A 21,250-nucleotide genomic window follows, 5' to 3' on the forward strand; every position below is an offset into this window, starting at 1 on the left:
ACAGGGATCCGTAACCAAGGAGGATGTGGATACTGTGCAGAAGGGCAGATTGCACAATACCCTGTGACGACCTGATAGGCCAGGGTGTCACAAAAGCAACTACACAGTATAGAATATGACGGTACATGAAAGAGATGTAGGAACAGCACTGATAAGAGTACACACAGTAGCATAGTATAGATAACATGATTCACAGGCAAGATATGCCTGACTGTGTGAGCCATTAGCACTGGTTTTCCACACTTGTGGAAGACAGTCTGGACTGCTTAATTGTGACAAAAGTCATCTGCTGTGCTGAACATACTAGCCTCTTCAAGGGCTACAGTAAATTACGTGACTTTTATCAGTTGCAGGTTGAAATTTCTAAGTAACACAAGCTCTAGTTCACCTGATATATTATATAATCACTAGTGATGAGCGAGTACTAAAAAGCTCGGGTGCTCGAAGCTCGGGCCGAGCCTCCCAAGATACTCGTGTACTCGGCCCGAGCAACGAGCCCAATGTTATCCTATGGGAGACCCGAGTATTTTTGTGAAATGACCCCCCGGCAGCATGGAGAAACCCTAAAAATGTCACAAAAGTCTCAGAAGAGTGCTCAAATGACATGGCAACAGCATGGGGAAGACCCCTTGAAGCATTTATCACTGAAAAGTCACAGCTGTGAACAATTTTGTCCGCGTTTTACGCCATTTTTACGGACTCACCAGAAAACCTTCCAAAATGACCCCAAAATGATTTTTCATGGCGGAAATGTTAAGGGCACATACCCAATAGTGAGATAGAGCTGGTGTATGTTACTTTTTGAGATTAATACATGAAAGATTTTACGTGAAAACATTGTGTGGCACTCCGATGTCCCTGAGAAGAGACGTACATGAAGGCCTCTTGAGTCTAATGTGCCCATTTTGAGGAAGTGAGTCTTTGTAGTATTTTCCTTTGCCAGGGCAGTCCAAAATTGTGAGGTTCACCAATGCCCCTGCATACAGACGTGCATGAGGGCCTGTAAACCTGAAGTGCCCATTGTAAGGAAGTGGGTCTATTGTAGTATAGCCCTTAGGCAGGGCAGCCAAAAATTGGGAGGCTCCACATTGTCCCTGGATAGAGACGTGCATGAGGGCCTGTAAACCTGAAGTGTCCATTGTAAGGAAGTGGGTCTATTGTAGTAAAGCCCTTAGGCAGGGCAGCCAAAAATTGTGAGGCTCCACATTGTCCCTGGATAGAGACGTGCATGATGGCCTGTAAACCTGAAGTGCCCATTGTAAGGAAGTGGGTCTATTTTAGTATAGCCCTTTGCCAGGGCAGCCAAAAATTGGGAGGCTCCACGTTGTCCCTGGATAGAGACGTGCATGAGGGCCTCAAAACATTAAGTGTCCATTGTCAGGAAGTGGGTGTATTATAGTATAGCCCTTAGGCAGGGCAGCCAAAAATTGGGAGGCTCCACGTTGTCCCTGGATAGAGACGTGCATGAGGGCCTGTAAACCTGAAGTGCCCATTGGAAGGAAGTGGGTCTATTGTAGTATAGCCCTTAGGCAGGGCAGCCAAAAATTGGGAGGCTCCACGTTGTCCCTGGATAGAGACGTGCATGAGGGCCTGTAAACCTGAAGTGCCCATTGGAAGGAAGTGGGTCTATTGTAGTATAGCCCTTAGGCAGGGCAGCCAAAAATTGGGAGGCTCCACGTTGTCCCTGGATAGAGACGTGCATGAGGGCCTCAAAACATTAAGTGTCCATTGTAAGGAAGTGGGTCTATTGTAGTATAGCCCTTAGGCAGGGCAGCCAAAAATTGGGAGGCTCCACGTTGTCCCTGGGTAGAGACGTGCATGAGGGCCTCAAAACATTAAGTGTCCATTGTAAGGAAGTGGGTCTATTGTAGTATAGCCCTTAGGCAGGGCAGCCAAAAATTGGGAGGCTCCACGTTGTCCCTGGGTAGAGACGTGCATGAGGGCCTCAAAACATTAAGTGTCCATTGTAAGGAAGTGGGTCTATTGTAGTATAGCCCTTAGGCAGGGCAGCCAAAAATTGGGAGGCTCCACGTTGTCCCTGGGTAGAGACGTGCATGAGGGCCTCAAAACATTAAGTGTCCATTGTCAGGAAGTGGGTGTATTATAGTATAGCCCTTAGGCAGGGCAGCCAAAAATTGGGAGGCTCCACGTTGTCCCTGGGTAGAGACGTGCATGAGGGCCTCAAAACATTAAGTGTCCATTGTCAGGAAGTGGGTGTATTATAGTATAGCCCTTAGGCAGGGCAGCCAAAAATTGGGAGGCTCCACGTTGTCCCTGGGTAGAGACGTGCATGAGGGCCTCAAAACATTAAGTGTCCATTGTAAGGAAGTGGGTCTATTGTAGTATAGCCCTTAGGCAGGGCAGCCAAAAATTGGGAGGCTCCACGTTGTCCCTGGGTAGAGACGTGCATGAGGGCCTCAAAACATTAAGTGTCCATTGTCAGGAAGTGGGTGTATTATAGTATAGCCCTTAGGCAGGGCAGCCAAAAATTGGGAGGCTCCACGTTGTCCCTGGGTAGAGACGTGCATGAGGGCCTCAAAACATTGTTCCCATTGCAAAGGAGCGGGTCTCCTGTCGTTGTAATGTCCATTCTGCAAAGAATGGGCGAAAAAATTTACCACTGGGGGTATACCTGAAACAAAGGCCTAAGTATTGCAATTTGTAACGGTCATCATCATGGTGGCGCATGAGGAGAAGGAGGAGCAGTCCAGCGATTATCCAAAGTCCAGAAGTGTGTACCCATGGGTGAGTGGAGGTACATGGCAAACTTTAAATTCCGCTCTCATTTGCTGGTGGTGTGGTGAAGTCTGGCCCAATCCAACCCTTGTTCATCTTGATCAGAGTCAGCCTGTCAGCATTTTCAGTTGACATGCGCGTACGTTTATCTGTAATGATTCCACCTGCGGCACTAAAAACACGCTCTGACAAAACGCTAGCAGCAGGGCAGGCCAGGACTTCCAAGGCGTAGAGAGCCAATTCATGCCACGTGTCCAGCTTGGATACCCAATAATTGTAAGGCACAGAGGAATGTCTGAGTACAGTTGTTCGATCTGCAAGGTACTCCTTCAGCATCTGGGCAAACTTAGGATTTCTTGTGGCACTACCCCGCACCTCAGGGGCTGTGGTACGTGAGGGGCTGAGAAAACTGTCCCACATCTTAAAGACTGTTCCCCTACCTCTGGCGGATTGGACTTGTGCCTCTCTCGGCTGTACGCCTCGGTTGTCCACTGATTCATGACCTATGCCGCTAGCGTTTTGTGAGGGGAATGCTTTGCCTACTTCCGTGACTATGGCCTTCCGGAACTGCTGCATTTTGGTTGACCTCTCCTCCATGGGAATAAGAGACAAAAAGTTCTCCTTGTAGCGTGGGTCTAACAGTGTTACCAACCAGTAATGATTGTCGGCCAAGATGTTCTTAACGCGAGGGTCACAAGACAGGCAGCTTACCATAAAGTCAGCCATGTGCGCCAGACTCTTAACAGCCAGGACTTCAGTAGCCTGACCAACAAGATGACTGAACATGCTGTCCTCCTCCTCCTCCTCCTCCTCCTCATCTACCCTGTCCTCTGGCCAGCCACGCTGAACCGAGGATATGACTGGTGTGCATGTCATATCCTCAATTTGGCCGGAGAGTTGCTCCATGTCTTCATCCTCCTCCTCGTCATAGTCCTCCACTGCACGTTGTGATGAGACGAGGCTGGGCTGTGTGTTATCATCACCCACACCCACTACTGTTTCTTGCTGCAACTCATCGCGCTCCGCCTGCAATGCATCATGTTTGTTTTTCAGCAGAGACCGTTTTAGAAGGCAGAGTAGCGGTATGGTGACGCTAATAATGGCGTCATCACCACTCACCATCTTGGTGGAGTCCTCAAAGTTTTAGAGGATGGTACATAGGTCTGACATCCATCTCCACTCCTCAGGTGTTATGTGTGGAGTTTGACCCATTTCCCGACGGCTTAGGTGATGCAGGTACTCAACAACTGCCCTCTTCTGCTCACATATCCTGACCAACATGTGCAGAGTTGAATTCCAACGCGTGGGGACATCACACACCAGTCTGTGAGCCGGAAGATGCAAACTGCGCTGAAAGCCGGCAAGGCCGGCTGAAGCAGTAGGTGACTTTCAAAAATGTGCAGACAGGCGGCGAACTTTTACCAGCAGATCAGACAGCTCTGGGTATGACTTTAGAAACCGCTGAACCACGAGGTTGAGCACATGGGCCACGCATGGAACATGTGTCAGCTGGCCTCGCCTCAAAGCCGCCACCAGGTTCCGGCCATTGTCACACACGACCTTTCCTGGCTTTAGGTTCAGAGGTGTGAGCCAGTGATCTGCCTGCTGTTTCAGAGCTGTCCACAGCTCTTCTGCATTGTGGGGTTTGTCACCTATGCAGATTAGCTTCAGCACAGCCTGTTGCCGCTTCGCCGAGGCAGTGCTGCAGTGCTTCCAGCTTGTGACTGGTGTGGAGGGTACAGTGGATGAGGATGTGCAGGAGGAGGAGGAGGCTGAAGAGCATGACATTCCGGAGCTGTAGAGTGTGGGTGAAACACTGACTGAGGTAGGGCCTGCAAACCTTTGTGTGGGAAGGACGTGTTCCGTCCCTCGCTCAGACTGGGTCCCAGCTTCCACAATATTAACCCAGTGTGCCGTCAACGAGATGTAGCGGCCTTGCCCACAAGCACTTGTCCACGTGTCTGTGGTTAGGTGGACCTTGGGTGAAACAGCGTTGTTCAGGGCACGTGTGATGTTTTGTGACACGTGGTTATGCAACGCGGGGACGGCACACCGGGAGAAATAGTGGCGGCTGGGGACCGAGTAACGTGGGACAGCTGCCGCCATCAGGTCACGGAATGCTTCTGTCTCCACCAGCCTAAAAGGCAACATTTCCAGCGCAAGCAGTCGCGAAATGTTAGCATTTAGAACTGTGGCATGTGGGGTGTTGGCAGTGTATTTGCGCCTGCGTTCAAAGGTTTGCTGAATGGATAACTGAACGCTGCGCTGGGACAAGGACGTGCTTGATGATGGTGTTCTTTCTGCGTAGGCAACTGCAGGTGCAGGAGTGGAGGAGGCTTGTTCGCAGGCAGCATGGACAGGGGATTGGCTCGCATGCACAACCAGCGAAGACGTAGCAGTGACATCAGCAAGCACTGCTCCTCGACTCTGTTGTACTTCCCATAAAGTCGGGTGCTTGGCTGACATGTGCCTGATCATGCTGGTGGTGGTCAGGCTGCTAGTTTTGGTACCCCTGCTGATGCTGGCACGGCAGGTGTTGCAAATGGCCTTTTTTGAATCATCTGGATCCAACTTAAAAAACTGCCAGACTCGGGAAGACCTAACATTTGTACAGGCACCTTGTGTCGTCGTGTTGTTCCGGGAAATGGTTGCCTGACTTCTGCCTGGGGCCACCACCCTGCTTCTTACTGCCTGTTGTGATGCTACGCCTCCCTCCCCCTGTGCACTGCTGTCCTCGCTCTGCATATCCTCCTGCCAGGTTGGGTCAGTTACTGGATCATCCACCACGTCGTCTTCCTCTTCCGCACCCTGCTCCTCCTCCTGACTTCCTGACAATTGTGTCTCATCATCGTCCACCACTTGTTGAGACACGTTGCCAACTTCGTGAGAACGTGGCTGCTCAAATATTTGGCCATCTGTACAGACGATCTCCTCATGACCCACTTCAATATGAGCTGGCGAGAGGCCAGAATGTGTGAATGGAAACGTGAACAGCTCTTCCGAGTGTCCAAGTGTGGGATCATTAATGTCCGAGGAGGACGTGTACTCAGCCTGGTGGTAGGAAGGAGGATCAGGTTCAGAAATGTGCGGTGCAGTATCACGGCTACTGACACTTGACCGTGTGGAAGACAGAGTGTTTGTGGTGGTGCCAATCTGACTGGAAGCATTATCTGCTATCCAACTAACAACCTGTTGACACTGGTCTTGGTTCAAGAGCGGTGTACTGCTGCGGTCCCCAAGAATTTGGGACAGGACGTGCGAGCGACTAGATGTGGCCCTTTGTTGTGGCGAAATTAGAGCTTGCCCACGACCTCGGCCTCTGCCTGCACCACCATCACGTCCACTTCCTTGTTCCTTGCCAATGCCCTTGCGCATTTTGCAATGCTGTGCACTGCTGACGTGTATATTCACTACTTGTGCGTTATATCAAAGTTTGTGGAAATTGCACACAAGTGCACCTGTACGCTGCCACCAACAGGCACACACGTGCGGTTTTAAAAACCAAGCACGGACGCAATAAGAACCTAACAGGTTTTTTTGGGGAGCGACAATTACAGACAAGTCAGACACTATCTGGACTGTTTTACACTGTGTACACCAGCCCCAGATATGATGAAGGCTGGTATACGGTCACCACTACCCTGCCTGCCTGCCTGTATACTGGTACAATAGTCCTGACAAGGACTCTTCTGGTCACTAGCCTGTATTCAGACCTGGCTATACCCTGCCTGTATATAGCAACAATAGTCCTGAGAAGGACTCTGCTACTGTACTCCGACCTGGCTATACCCTGCCTGCCTGTATACAACTAGAATAGTCCTGAGAAGGACTTTTGGTCACACTGTTTGCAGCCCTGCAACTGAAAAAGCTATAAAGGGCCGCAAAGCTTTCCCTGAATCAGCGACACTCTCCCTGCACTGACTGTCTGGATAGCTGTGAGCAGAGCACAGCGCGCCGGCCGGTATAAAGGCTCGGTCACGCTGTGCAGGCCGGCCAATCACTGCAATTCCACAACTAACAGGGCTGTGGCATTGCAGTGGTCTGCCAGCCAATCCCTGCATGAGGGCTGGCTCTCAAAAGAGCGCCAACATGCAGAAATGAAGACCACGAGTACAGCACGAGTATCGCGAGATTACTCGGTCCCCGCCGAGCAGCCAGAGTACAGCGATACTCGTGCGAGTACCGAGTAGTTACAAGCATGCTCGCTCATCACTAATAATCACCCCTATATTGTCCTACTGACACTTCAACACTTGTAGCATTAAATTATATCTTTTTGTCTTTGTCTTTCTTATCCTGCTCCTTGCACAGTGATCGGCCACAGAGCATGCACTCAAAGATTTTCCTATTGAAATAAATGGTTCCTTTTTTTGCACAGATGCCAGCTGTACAACACATTTTTGGAACTGCCATCTACTGAGTAACAATTTAGGGAAAATTGCTGCTCCCATAATCATGTATGAAATGAAAATGTGCAATCCAGAATAAAAATAGATGTAGAAATAGAATAAAGCCCTTTAACAGCAATATATATGATAAATTTGTTTTCCAAATTATTGTCGAAATAAACATTATATGAAACATTCTTTTTAAATTCGTGTTATTTTTTGAAGCCATAAATGATAGATAATGTTTTATGTTATAATAACAATAATTTTTTTTCCCCAAACATGAAATTATTATTACTTAAGATTTTCAAGTGATTTTTATTTTCAAATATGCCTCTTATTTTTTTACACTTTCTTCGAAATGATGTTAGTCATTTAGTTCTCCAGTAAATGGGTCCATAGACAAGTGTATATTGCTTCACTGATGCCCATTTAAAATATCAGTGCTTTAAATTGGCTTTTTGATTTTCCAATTTGTACTTTAAAACCATCATCTTATCGGAGAGGAATAGCTGTTACAAGCTTCGGCGATGTGATGGTAGTTAGAATAGCGTTTTCATGTGTTTTTTTATACTGTGCATCTGTCATTCCTTTTTCTCAAAGGGCTGTAATCTCGGTTTAATGTTTGTGCGAGAAGAGACACAAGAGGAAATTTGAATCAAACTTTTTTTTTCTGCCTTCTGAAACAGAAAGAGTCATGAGACTGCAAGCGTTACACCAGAATTTATGACTTTAGCGCTATAAGGTTATACCGATAAAATAGTTTTAGGTTCTTATAGTGAAGGAATGTATGAAAAGAATAAAAACTATTAGAAGATGGGAAAGCTGATGGCAGATTCTTTTTGAATTTATAAATTTGCTATATATTACAGCACAGTATATTACAGGGAACCTGTCATCAAGAGTCCTAATTATAAAATACCTCTACAGCTGATTTCTGTACTAAATTCACCTTTGCACATGTATGTTTAGTTTACTTCCGCTGCTTATCATCTCTGTAAAAATAACCTTTGTATTAGGCTATGTGGGCACTAGAAAGTGCTTTTTCTTAAAGAAAAAACGCACCGTCTTAAAGAATTCCACGGTAAAAAACCTGCGGCAAAACCGCAACGAAATCCGCATGCGGTTTTACCGCGGTTTGACGCGGATTTTCCGCAGGTTGGTCCCCGCGCATTTTTACCATTAACTATGGCAAAAACTGCAGGTACCTGCGGAAAAGAAGTGACATGCTCATTAATTCCACAGCAGAAAATTCCGCGGGTAAATCCGCAGGTATAAAAAAACGTAGTCTGCTCACAGCATTTTTTTAAATCCCATAGGTTTTGCTGGGGAATTGACTGCAACAATGTTAGACACATTTTCTGCAGCAAATCCGCGGCAAAATCCACGGTATATCCACAACGTACGCACATAGCCTTAGGCCCTGTGCGCACACTGCATTTTTACTCGTGGTTTTTTTTTGCGTTTTTGCTGCAGGAATTTCTTGAGAAAATGGTTGTAACCTTTCTGCAGACATTCCCCAGCAAAACCTATGGAAAAAAAAAATAGCTGTGCGCACACTGCGTTTTTTTTTTTCAAGAACATTCTTTCTGCAGAATTTCTTGGGAAAAAGAATGAGCATGTCACTTTTTTTCTGCAGGTACCTGCATTTTTTGCCATAGATTAATGGTAAAAAAATGCAGGGACCAACCTGCGGAAAAAAACGCATCAAAAACGCACAAAAATGCACAAAAACGCATGCGTTTTTCAGTGCGTTATTGGTGCATTTTTTAACGCAAGTGCACTAATCTTTCAGACTCTGAAGAAATTTCTTGAGAAAAATACTTTTTCTAGTGCGAACAGGGCATTAGGTTCCGGTGCTGTGCGTTAATCCCTGATGTACAGACTAAAGGGTGCTTTACACGAGACGAGCTATCGTGCGATGCATCGTCGGGTCATGGTTTTCGTGACGCACATCCGGCATCGTACACGATGTCATCTCGTGTAACATCTCCTAGCGATGCAGCATCGCTCACAAATCGTGAGTCGTGTACTCGTCGCTAGGTTTCATAAAATTGTTTAATTAAAATGGTGCCGGTTGTTCATCGTTTCGGTGGCATCACACGTTGCTCCGTGTGACACCACGGGAACGATGAACACAGCTTAGCTGCGTCCCGCAGCACCCGCCGGCTATGTGGAAGGAAGGAGGTGGGCGGGATGTTTACATCCCGCTCATCTCCGCCCCTCCGCTTCTATTAGCCGGCTGCCGTGTGATGTCGCTGTGACGCCGAAAGTCCCTCCCACTTCAGGAAGTGGACGTTCGTCGCCCACAGCGATGTCGTCCGGAAGGTAAGTGCATGTGACGGGGGTTAAACGAGTTTGTGCGCCACGGGCAGCAATTTGCCCGTGACGCAAAAACGACGGGGCACGTGCTATCGCACGATAGATCGACTCGTGTAAAGCAGGCTTAAGACCCTCCTGCATTGTAGTTAAAAAGAATCTGTCACCAGAATTTTGCAACTTCATCTAAAAGAAGCATAATGTTTGAAAAGAAACTCTGATTCCTATGATGTATCACTTAGATTACTGGGTTCAGCAGTTATGATATGACAAAATCAGAGTCCTTAGTGTAGCATGTAGCAGAGCTCAGAAAACTAACCCCGCCCACACCACAGCTTTCCGTGTATATTGTTTATATACAGTGAACTGTTCACAAAAAAGGAGACATGGTCAGACTAGCAGACACATGAGACCTATTCAGGGCAGTGATAATACTTTAGTGATAAAACCTTCATTTTAAGTAAACAACAGCACACAGCCTGATAAGGGGCACATTGCTGAATTCAGTATTTTAACCCTTACCTCATGCTGGTCTCCAATTACATAGTAAAAACTTGCTGACAGGTTCTCTTTAAACTGGTTGTGCAAGATAATACAAGCTGCAATATATGTAAAATAATGATCTAATAAGTACTCACCTTTTTAGCTCCTGGGTGTTCCAGTGTAGAATCCCCAGTGAATCTTTCTACAACAGGTGCAGAATAGAAATTAGATCTCCTGCCAAGGATTGGTTCGGTTCAGGATCGACGATCCCGCTTGAGATCGTGATCGGATTGGCGATCCTAGCGATCCGATCATCGATCCTAGCCAAACACATTAAATTCAATGAGTGGCAAAAGTGATGTGTTGTAAAATGGTGTAGGGGGCTGTAAAAGAAAGAAAATAAAAAAAAGGTTAAATTAGTACATACTTTCCAAGTCCCATTGGCTGCAGCGCTGCTTTCAGGTCTGATAATTATTTCATCCATATTTACTGCTTTCCCCTTCCACCAGCATGTCTGACTGACTGCCATTGGACTACACCCCCACCCCCACCCTTTGAGACAGCATATGTGATTGGTTGGAATCACACATGCTGTCTGTATCCTTAGACTCGTGAGAAGGAAAGAAAGAGAGAAAGAAAGAAAGAAAGAAAGAAAGAAAGAAAGAAAGAAAGAAAGAAAGAAAGAAAGAAAGAAAGAAAGAAAATTGTCATAGGGTCCCTGATGTATTGATACCAGCACAAATAAAGCCACAGATACAGGCTGCAGCCCCCAGCTGTTCGCTTGTCTTGGCGGTGTATCAAAATAAGAGGAACTGCATGCGCCTTTTTAAAAAAAAAATAAATATATAAAAATTAAATAAACAATTTAAAAAACGACATGTGGTTCCCCCTAATTTTGATACCCAACCAAAATAAAGTCCAACAGCTGGGAGCTGGTATTCGCAGGGTGCAGAGGCCCATCTCTAGTGCAGAAACCTCAGCTTATATGAATGATACCCATATGATGTTGACAGCCCAAGATCCCTAAGGCTTATGATTGGCTGCAGATAGTATATCTTAGATATTGGCTATGACGTCTGCAGCCAATGTAAAAAATTGCTAGTATTAGGAATGCTGAGTATATTTGCTTCTTATTTTACATGTGTTTCATGTCTTATTTTTATTTTTGACAAACCCTTTAATCCCGCCCCCTTGACTTTATTTATTTAGAAGAAGCCCTCCACAGGGGACACTTAGAACAGGGAAATCTGATGACAGGTTTCCTTAAAGATCCAACATGCCCAATCTTTTTGTCCCCAATATCTAAAAACAGATAGAATTATATTTGTTGGATTAATAACTAATAAAACAACAACCCAAAAACAGCATCAAAATGCAATGTGTATACAGGGCTAAATAAAGAAAATAAAATCAGTAACTTACTTGCAGTAAGGCAAATTACACATTAGCATATTATGAATATTATGGTGGCAAATCTCTGACTGACCCTTCATCTAGTAGATCTAATGATCTGAACAACATCATATAGATGAAATTAATTTGCCACCAGATCTCATAATAAAAAATATTCATACTATTAAATAAATCTCTTGGACCTGATGGTGCTGGTGGGCTTACTTTGAAGATCCATGTCAGATAAGTGGGATAATTGTTTTGTTAATTGAACTTTTGTTAGGTTTAGATAAAAAAAGGCCTCACTTGGGAGCCTATAGGCTGGTCAAGAGTTCCGGACGCAATGAGCAGATGGGTGCAAAAGACAAAGCAATTCACAACAGGTGATTGCTGAACACACAAAGTGCATGTCGGCAACATTCTGCTGTTTTCTTCACTTGCTGCTTTGCAGCAGTCATTATGTAAGGCACAGTGCAAAGCTTCTACCAAGTGAAAAGGTTTTGGTACCGTGTTAGCCAGTTGAAAAATTATTCAATGTTCTCAGTGAGAGGAACAAAATTATAATCTTGTGATACCTTTTAATGGGTAACTAAAATAAAATAAAGTGATGTTACAAAGCAAGCTTTCGAGACATCTCAGGTCCCTTCATCAGGCATGGGAATACAAATTCATTAAAATTTTAAACTCTGTGGACACAGGACTCAACCTGTCAGGAGGATTTATGGACCATTACGAAATCTGAGGAGTCTATTCCAGAGACTCACCAGACCTCTGATCCTACATGGATATTGGGACAATAAAACTCTCACACCACTAATCAAAGCTAATTAAGGATTCACTTTCTAAGCTCAGTGTTTGTTTATTTAAATATCTTTTATTATGCCATCCCTCTGCTCTGTTTGTGCATATATTTGTGTTTCTTAAGATATTTTGTCATACCATGCCTGATGAAGGGACCTGAGATGTCTGGAAAGCTTGCTTTGTAACATCACTTTATTTTATTTTAGTTTGCCATTAAAAGGTATCACAAGATTATAATTTTGTTCCTCTCACTGAGAACCTTGAATAAAGCTTCTACCAGGAACCTCTAGAGTTGGACAGAGTACAGGGCGTCAGGGAAGAGGCACCTTGCAGGCTTCCAGTCTCTTTCTGAAGAGTGCTCACGGGGCCGCACCCCTTTTCTTAAAGGCCCAGTGCTCCTTCACCTGAAAGTGTCTCTCAGGTCAGCTGAGAGGCTGCAGGTATTTAAGGCAATTAATCCACTTAGGAAGTGCTTGGGCAACTTGTTAGGTTAGTAGCTAGTTCTCAGGTCTTCAGTGCTGCTGCTGCAGTTACTGATATTGTATTGTTGCTGTTTCTGACCTGTACCTCTATTACAGTGTGCTTGTATCTGCTGCTGCGACCATCTATGCCGGCTGTCTATTACGATTCAAACCTCTGCAAGAATCTGCGTTGCTAGCTGTTGCCACATCCATCCACCCGTCTCAGTCGAAACCTCAACACCTGCTGCTGCTATTCGCCATCTGAGACTCTCTCTCCCATACTCCTTACCCCAGGGCCAGCCGTCGCGGCATCAGTCTTCCCGAGTGGCACGCAGACTCACACCTGCAGCGTAACACCCTCACCATTAGAGGCTCTGGAGAAAACCAGGTGTGAGTTTGTAGTCAAGCCTCTCTGAGTTATCTGTGTGCTGTGGCCCAGTTGGTCCGCTATATAGCAAAATCTTTATTTGTATATGGTTAAAAAATAAGGTCCAAAACAAGGGACTTAAAGACACATATGAAATACACAAATGCAGACACATACACAAGAATTTCAGTGGGTGTAGCACAAAAAGACACTAAAGGTATGTCAGGTCTCATGAACATCAATCACTATAAGGTGTATGTAAAGTTAGAACCAAAGTGGTACAGGTTATGAAGTACAAATGAGACCTGCAAAAATAATGACCATACCTATTAAAGTGCCAGTGCTAGTAATAAAGCCTCCTTGATGAAACCCCAATGCATGTTTTGCATTGATGTTTACTGCTTATTCATGGAGACACACATTTCTGTGGCCTGACAAGACCTTTTTGTATCCACAGTGACAGTTCCATGACCGCCACTACAACCAAGAGCTTGCACTGGCACTTTAATAAATTTGGTTATTCTTTTTGCAGGTTTCACTTGTATTTCATAACCTGTACCACTTTGGCTCTTTACATACACCTTATAGTGATTGATGTTCATGAGACCTGACATACCCTTAGTGTCTTTTTTGCTACACCCACTGGATTTCCTGTGTATGTGTCTCCATTTGTGTATTTTATATGTGTCTTTAGGTCCCTTGTTTTGATCCTTATTTTTGAACCATATACAAATAAAGATTTAGCATGTTTGTTGACCAGTTAAAACGCCTTCCCTTTTGTTCATTTAAACATTGGGAATGTGTACAAGAGACCTGGGATCAGACTTTAGTCAAGACATGCTTGAATCTGATTAAGAACATGCCCAGAAGGATTCATGCAGTGTTGAAAACCAAAGGTCGATTTACCAAATACTAACAAAATAATATAAATTAAAATGTAGGTGTTTAGGCGCAAAACAATAATAATGCAGTGACATGACAATCATATGAATAAGTAATCATATGCTAAATAGTTGCAAGTCAAATTTATGTACAAGATAGCCAAGATGATTGTCTATAAAATGAAAGTGCTCTCAAGTTCAAAGCTGTAGTGGATGATGAGATATGGCACCTGAAAATGAAAAGTTGAAATCATTGTTACCCTTTTGCTCCTCGGTGTAAGAGTAGAATTTAACAGACTATAAGACTATAACTTAATTTCGCAGAGACCAGAAAATGCCAGTTGAGATTTATACTGATACTAATCTATCTGGTAAAGTCTTACTAAACTACCTTATATTGGCATAAAAAAATACAATGAACATTACATTAAATCATTCACCCTTCATTGGCTCTGACCCAGTCTACATAGCAAAGCACACATGATCTCCCAACAACAGGAAGTGTCAGACTATTTTGCTCCAGTTTACAGTTTAATATACTTTGATAATCTAATATTTTAAGTATTATTCACATAATAATTCCAATATTTTAAAATATTTTGGAAATTACTAAAATTACAGTAAAAATAATCATCTTTCGCTCATCATAAGAAAATAATAATTCTTTCGATAAATTCTCCTTTAAAGTTGTATCTTTGGACAATTTAGAGATTTTAGGGGTTTTATTTCCAGTCTTGACATGATTTGAACCTCAATGTGAGAGGAAATGTTATTCCTTTAGCAGTTAATGTAGTGTAAAGCAGTTAAGATATCCATTGCTATTGCCTTTGGCTTTTTGTTCTCCAATCTATTACTGCTTTACAGGCAATTTGAATTTAACATTTGAGGAATCTCTGAATTAAGGACAATGCAATTGATTTTTACTTCCTCACATGCAAAGGGAATTATCACATTGTTCCTCTATATTTAGATCTTCGAGTGCTCAATAACAACCATTATATTCTAAAATCAGCCTGAGCTTCTGATAAAATTCACCAAAAGAACGAAAAGTGCTCAAGATTATAGGAGACTTGGAAAAAACACCTGATTATGACCTGTGGTCTGTCTCCAAAATGATATGCAAATGCAAAATACTTATTTTTCCACATGATATGCCTAGCAGCTTCCTTCGGGCTTTTCTTTGCTGGCTCAAACACAGTGTTTCTCAACCTCTGTCTCTAAAGGGCTATTCCAGTTTCAACAAACAAATGTAGCTCATTATATAATTAAAAATATACTTTTAATTATCCAAAGTATGCAAATTTATATTTCTATACACTTTCTGTATTAACTCCCCATTGCTTTCAAGATCTTTGATGGCTTTCATTTTATAGGAATCTTTGTTGTTTACTTCCAGCGGGAAAAAAAAAATCTGTTCATGTGATTGACAAACTATGAGCAATTCACCTACGTGTCCTTCACATGATTATGAAAAGACAAGTTTTCATTGAAATAAAAAAATATTAAGCTGCCTATTAATTAACTTCAACAATTTAACAATTGCTGATACCCATTTTCACGACAGTCATTACATTTCCTTAATCCACAGTGGCACATTTTTACGGTAATAAGAATTAAGTCTATAGTTCCATTGATGGACGAAAACGCTGCAGGTGTTGGCTGTATATGACAGTTGACAACCTGCAACATTGGTTCAAAATTGATTTGGAACCCCTTACATGCCACTTTCAACCACAACTACAGCATCTAGATGGTTAAAAGAAGGATAGTGCTCTCTCTTTAATCTTATGGGCTATCACTACAAGAGGTCATCTGGTGATCTCAGGCAACTGTGGCTATCAGCATGGTCTAACTGGCTGTCTCAGTCAAAGATGTCATGATGGTCAGGGAAAGCAGGGGACCGGTGCTCCTAAACTGGCCCTCAGACTAGAAAACCTAGCTATCCCTTATCTCAGAGATACCTCTGAAGGTGAGGATGTTCCTGACCCTGCTCCTGGCCAGCCCTGATCTAATAACTCCCACCCCTACCAAGACAGGAATGGGATAAAACTAACAGAGATAGACAAACAAGGTAAATCAAAATTTTATCCCACAGCACGCTCACACAAAGGTATAAGACAATAAGAGGTAAGGTGGAAAATAAAAGAAGGGAGGACACAACAAGATGAGTAAATTTCACAACAACTCCAAGCTCTACTCAATATAATCACCAGCAGGACTGGGACACAACAGCACACAGAGCAACACTGCAACAAACTGTAGTTGGCAAGGGAAGACAAAGTCCACCATCCTAAAAAGGTGGAGAGTAAATGTGATAGGTTTCCAACAACATGTGATCCCAGAGATAACCAGCTGGCTAGCAAAGGTTGATTATTGCTAACCTGGCCATTAATGAGCACACAGCTGGTCGATGCCCGAGCATGCCTGTGTAACTCAGAAACACCAGAGAAACCATAGTGTGGAGTGTCAGAATCTGAAGTGTGAACAGTGTCTGATGATGCCATGACACTCAGCGTGTTTTCAGCAAAACTGCATGTGACAAAGGCTGACAAGTCTCATGTTCTGCAATACATGAGTAATGAAATGTATGAAATGTATGAGATCAGAGACCACAACAGGACTAGGTAAAAAAGTTAAATAAAATGTTTAAAAAAATTAAAAAAAAAGCACTAAAAAGTCACAAAAAGCTGTTTTGCCACTGCAGCTTTTGTGTAACATGTCTGGAATGACCCAAACTATAACACTATCATGTTATTTCTTCCATACAGAAAACACAGTGGAAAAAATAAAAAAGGACACTACTTTATATGGCAAATGTCAGTTGTACCATGTTTGAAATTGTTAATAAAACGAAGTTAAAAAAAAAAGGACACTACAAATGTAGCATTTCATTATCTTGACACACAAAAATCTGAATAAAAAGCGAACAAAAAGTGATAAGTAAAAATGAATGGCCCCCTAAAGAAGCTGCTGTGAAATGCTGTTTGTGGTTTGATGGATATGCAGCCATTTACTGTTGTATACTAACCTAAGGTAAAAAGAAAAAAACCCGCTATCATGCACTGCTGCACCTTATTACTGTTAGCTTGTTAAAATCCTCTGGACCTATGTACAAGGGCATCTCTCTAAATTAGAATATCATAAGAAAGATCATTTATTTCAGTAATTCAATACAAAAAGGGAAAACACATATATAGAGTCATTACACACAGAATGATCTATTTCTAGTGTTTATTTCTGTTAGTGTTGATGGTTATGGCTTACAGCCAATGAAAACCCATAAATAATTTTCTCAGAAAATTAGAATAATTACCACAAAACACCTGCAAAGGCTTCCTAAGTGTTTAAAATGTTCCCTTAGTCTTGATCAGTAGGCTACACAATCATGGGGAAGACTGCTGACTTCGCAGATGTCCAGAGGGCAGTCATTGACACAGTCCACAAGGAGGGTAAGCCACAAAAGGTCATTGCTAAATAAGTTGGCTGTTCAAAGAGTGCTGTATCCAAGCATATTAATGGAAAGTTGAGTGGAAGGAAAAAGTGTGGTAGAAAAAGGTGTATAAGCAACCGGGATAACCGCAGCCTTGATAAGACTGTTAAGAAAAGGCCATTCAAAAATTTGGGGTAGATTCATAAGGAGTGGACTGCTGCTGGAGTCAGTGCTTCAAGAGCCACCACACACAGACGTATCCAGGACATGGGCTACAACTGTCACATGCCTTGTGTCAAGCCACTCATGACCAATAGACAACGCCAGAAGTGTCTTATCTGGGCCAAGCAGAAAAAGAACTGGACTGTTGCTCAGTGGTCCAAGGTGTTTTCTTATGAAAGTAAATTTTGAATTTCATTTGGAAATCAAGGTCCCAGAGTCTGGAGGAAGAGTGGAGAGGCCATAATCCTAGTTACTTGAGGTCTAGTGTGAAATTTCCACAATCAGTGATGGTTTGGGGAGCCGTGTCCTCTGCTGGTGTAGGTCCACTGTGTTTTATCAAGATCAAAGTCAATGCAGCCATCTACCAGGAAATTTTAGAGCACTTCATGCTACCTGCTGACAAGTTTTTTGGAGATGGAAATTTCATTTTCCAGCAGTGCTTGGCACCTGTCTACACTGCCAAAAGAACCAATACCTGGTTTAATAACCACAGTATCAGTGTACTTGACTGGCTAGAAAACGTGCCTAACTTATTTATTATTATTATAGCGCAATTTATTCCATGGCGCTTTACAAGTGAAAGAGGTTATACGTACAACAATCATTAACAGTACAAAACAGACTGGTATAGGAGGAGAGAGGACCCTGCCCGCGAGGGCTCACAGTCTACAGGGAATGGGTGATGGTACAATAGGTGAGGACAGAGCTGGTTGCGCAGTGGTGTACTGGACTGAGGGCTATTGTAGGTTGTAGGCTTGTTGGAAGAGGTGGGTCTTGAGGTTCCTCTTGAAGCTTTCCACGGTAGGGGAGAGTCTGATATGCTGAGGTAGAGCGTTCCAGAGTATGGGGGAGGCATGGAAGAAATCTTGTACGCGATTGTGGGAAGAAGAGATAAGAGAGAGTAGAGAAGGAGATCTTGTGAGGATCTGAGGTTGCGTGCAGGTAGGTACCGGGAGACTAGGTCACAGATGTAAGGAGTAGACAGGTTGTGGATGGCTTTGTATGTCATGGTTAATGTTTTGAACTGGAGTCGTTGGGCGATGGGAAGCCAGTGAAGGGATTGGCAGAGTGGCGAGGCTAGGGAATAGTGGGGGGAGAGGTGGATTAATCGGGCCACAGAGTTTAGGATAGATTGGAGGGGTGCAAGAGTGTTGGAAGGTAGGCCAGAGAGCAGGAGGTTGCAGTAGTCGAGGCGGGAGATGATGAGGGCATGCACTAATGTTTTTGCTGATTCTTGGTTAAGGAAAGCACAGATCTGGGAGATATTTTTGAGTTGTAGTCTGCATGAGGTGAAGAGGGCTTGGATGTGTGCCTTGAAGAATAGAGCAGAGTCGAGGGTTACTCCAAGGCAACGAGCTTGTGAGACTGGGGAGAGTGAGCAACCATCAAGTTTGATTAAAAGGCTTGTTGGAGGAGATGAGTGAGGAGAAGGAAAGACAATGAACTCTGTTTTGTCCATGTTAAGCTTTAGGAATCGCGCAGAGAAGAAGGATGAAATAGCAGACAGACATTGTGGAATTTTGGTTAGTAGAGAGGTAATGTCAGGTCCAGAGAGGTAGATCTGTGTGTCATCGGCATAGAGATGATACTGAAACCTGTGGGACTATATGAGCTGTCCCAGGCCGAAGGTGTAGATGGCGAACAGCAGGGGTCCAACAACTGAGCCTTGGGGGACACCGACAGATAGAGGGCGAGATGAGGAAGTGGTGTGAGAATGGGAGACGCTGAAAGTTCAGTCGGTTAGGTATGAGGATATCCAAAATAGGGCCAAGTCTGTGATGCCCAGAGATGAGAGAATCTGTAGTAGGAGGGAATGGTCTACTGTGTCGAAGGCAGAGGACAGGTCCAGGAGGAGGAAGATAGAGTAGTGTCGCTTGGCTTTGGTGGTTAGTAGATCATTGGTGACTTTGGTTAGGGTAGTTTCAGTAGAGTGATGTGGTCGGAAGCCAGATTGTAGCCGGTCCAAGAGGGAGCAGGAGGAGAGGTATGAGGACAATTCAAGATGAACATACTGTTCCAGTAGTTTTGAGGCATAGGGGAGAAGGGATATGGGGTGATAGTTTGACACAGAGGATGGGTCAAGGGAGGACTTTTTGAGGATGGGTGTAATGGAGGCATGTTTAAAGCATGAGGGGAATACACCACTTGTTAGTAATAGGTTGAAAAGATGGGTTAGGGCTGGGATGAGGACTGCGCTGATGTTGGGGATGAGATGCGATGGGAGCGGGTCAAGTGCACAGGTGGTTAGATGTGATCTTGAGAGTAGAGTGGAAAGATTGTTTTCTGGCATGGTGGAGAAGCTGGATTTGGAGGAAGAGGGCTGAGTAGCTATGATGAGGGGCTGTGGTGATTGTGGGCCAAAGCTTGCTCTGATGTTGTCAATCTTCTGCTTGAAGCAAGAGGCAAAGTCTTCAGCTGAGAGGAGAGGAGAGGGAGGTGGTACTGGGGGATGGAGGAGAGAATTGAAGGTGTTGAATAGCTGTTTAGGGTTGTGAGAGAGAGAAGATATGAGGAATGAGAAGTAGGTTTGTTTTGCAGCAGTGAGTGTGGACTTGAAGGTGGTGAGGGACTCTTTATATTCAATGAAGTGCTCAGTGGAATGAGACTTCTTCCATCTGCGCTCAGCAATTCTGGAAGCCTGTCTCAGTTGTTTAGTCTGACTCGTGTGCCAGGGTTGCCTGTTGATTGTGCGGGTTCTGGTGTGTGTGTGTGGGGGGGGCAGCTGATTCGAGAGCTGCAGAGACTGTAGTGTTGTATAAATTGCAGCAGCATCTGCATTGTGTAAAAATGTCTGTGAGAGGGAGAAGGGACTGAGAAAGTGCGTGTAAATCAAGGTGTTTGATATTTCTGCAAGGGTGTGAAAGTTTGTGGAGGGGGGGTTGCCTACTTGGAGAAGAGAGGGAGGAGAATGTGAGTAGGTTGTGGTCAGACAGGGGGAGAGGCAAGTTAGAGAGGTTAGATAGGGAACAGAGGCGAGTGAAGATGAGGTTCAGCGTGTGGCCATCTTTGTGAGTAGCTGCAGAGGACCATTGGGTGAGACCGAAGGAGGAAGTGAGTGTTAGAAGTTTGGAGACAGATGAGTGGGAAGTGTCAATGGGGATGTTGAAATCACCCATGATGATGGTGGGGATGCCGGTGGAAAGGAAGTGTAGTAGCCAGGTGGTGAAATGATCCAAAAAGGCAGTGGCTGCCCCTGGAGGGCGGTAAATGACAGCCAGTTGAAGGTTGAAGGGAGAGTAGATGCGTACGGAGTGCACCTCAAAAGAGGGAAGAGTAACAGAGGGTGGTAGTGGAATTGGTGTAAAGGAGCATTGGTCGGACAGGAGCAAACCAACTCCTCCACCATGCTTGTTACTGGGGCGGGGGGTGTGAGAGAGTTGGAGACCGCCATAAGAAAGTGCAGCAGGAGAGGCTGTGTCAGAGGGGGTGAGCCAGGTTTCTGTGATGGCAAGAATGGAAAGTTTATTAGTGATGAAAAGATCATGAATGTAGGAAAGTTAGTTGCAGACAGAGCGAGCGTTCCATAGTGCTCCTGTTAGTGGGACTGGGGGAGCGGGGGCTGGGTGGATGGGTATGAGGTTAGAGAGGTTGCGGAAATTTGTGATAGGTTGTGGATGAGGGTTTGAAGGGACAATAGGGATGCGGTGAGGAGGACCTGGATTAGGAGAGATATCTCCAGCAGTGAGGAGTAGCAGAGAGAGTGTTAGTAGGTGGGAGCAGGAGAGGCCATGAGATGGTCGTGTGTGTCTGGAGACACTGGGTGAAATGTG

The sequence above is a fragment of the Anomaloglossus baeobatrachus genome, chromosome 5 (assembly GCF_048569485.1).
Source record: "Anomaloglossus baeobatrachus isolate aAnoBae1 chromosome 5, aAnoBae1.hap1, whole genome shotgun sequence".
Classification (NCBI taxonomy): Eukaryota; Metazoa; Chordata; class Amphibia; order Anura; family Aromobatidae; genus Anomaloglossus; species Anomaloglossus baeobatrachus.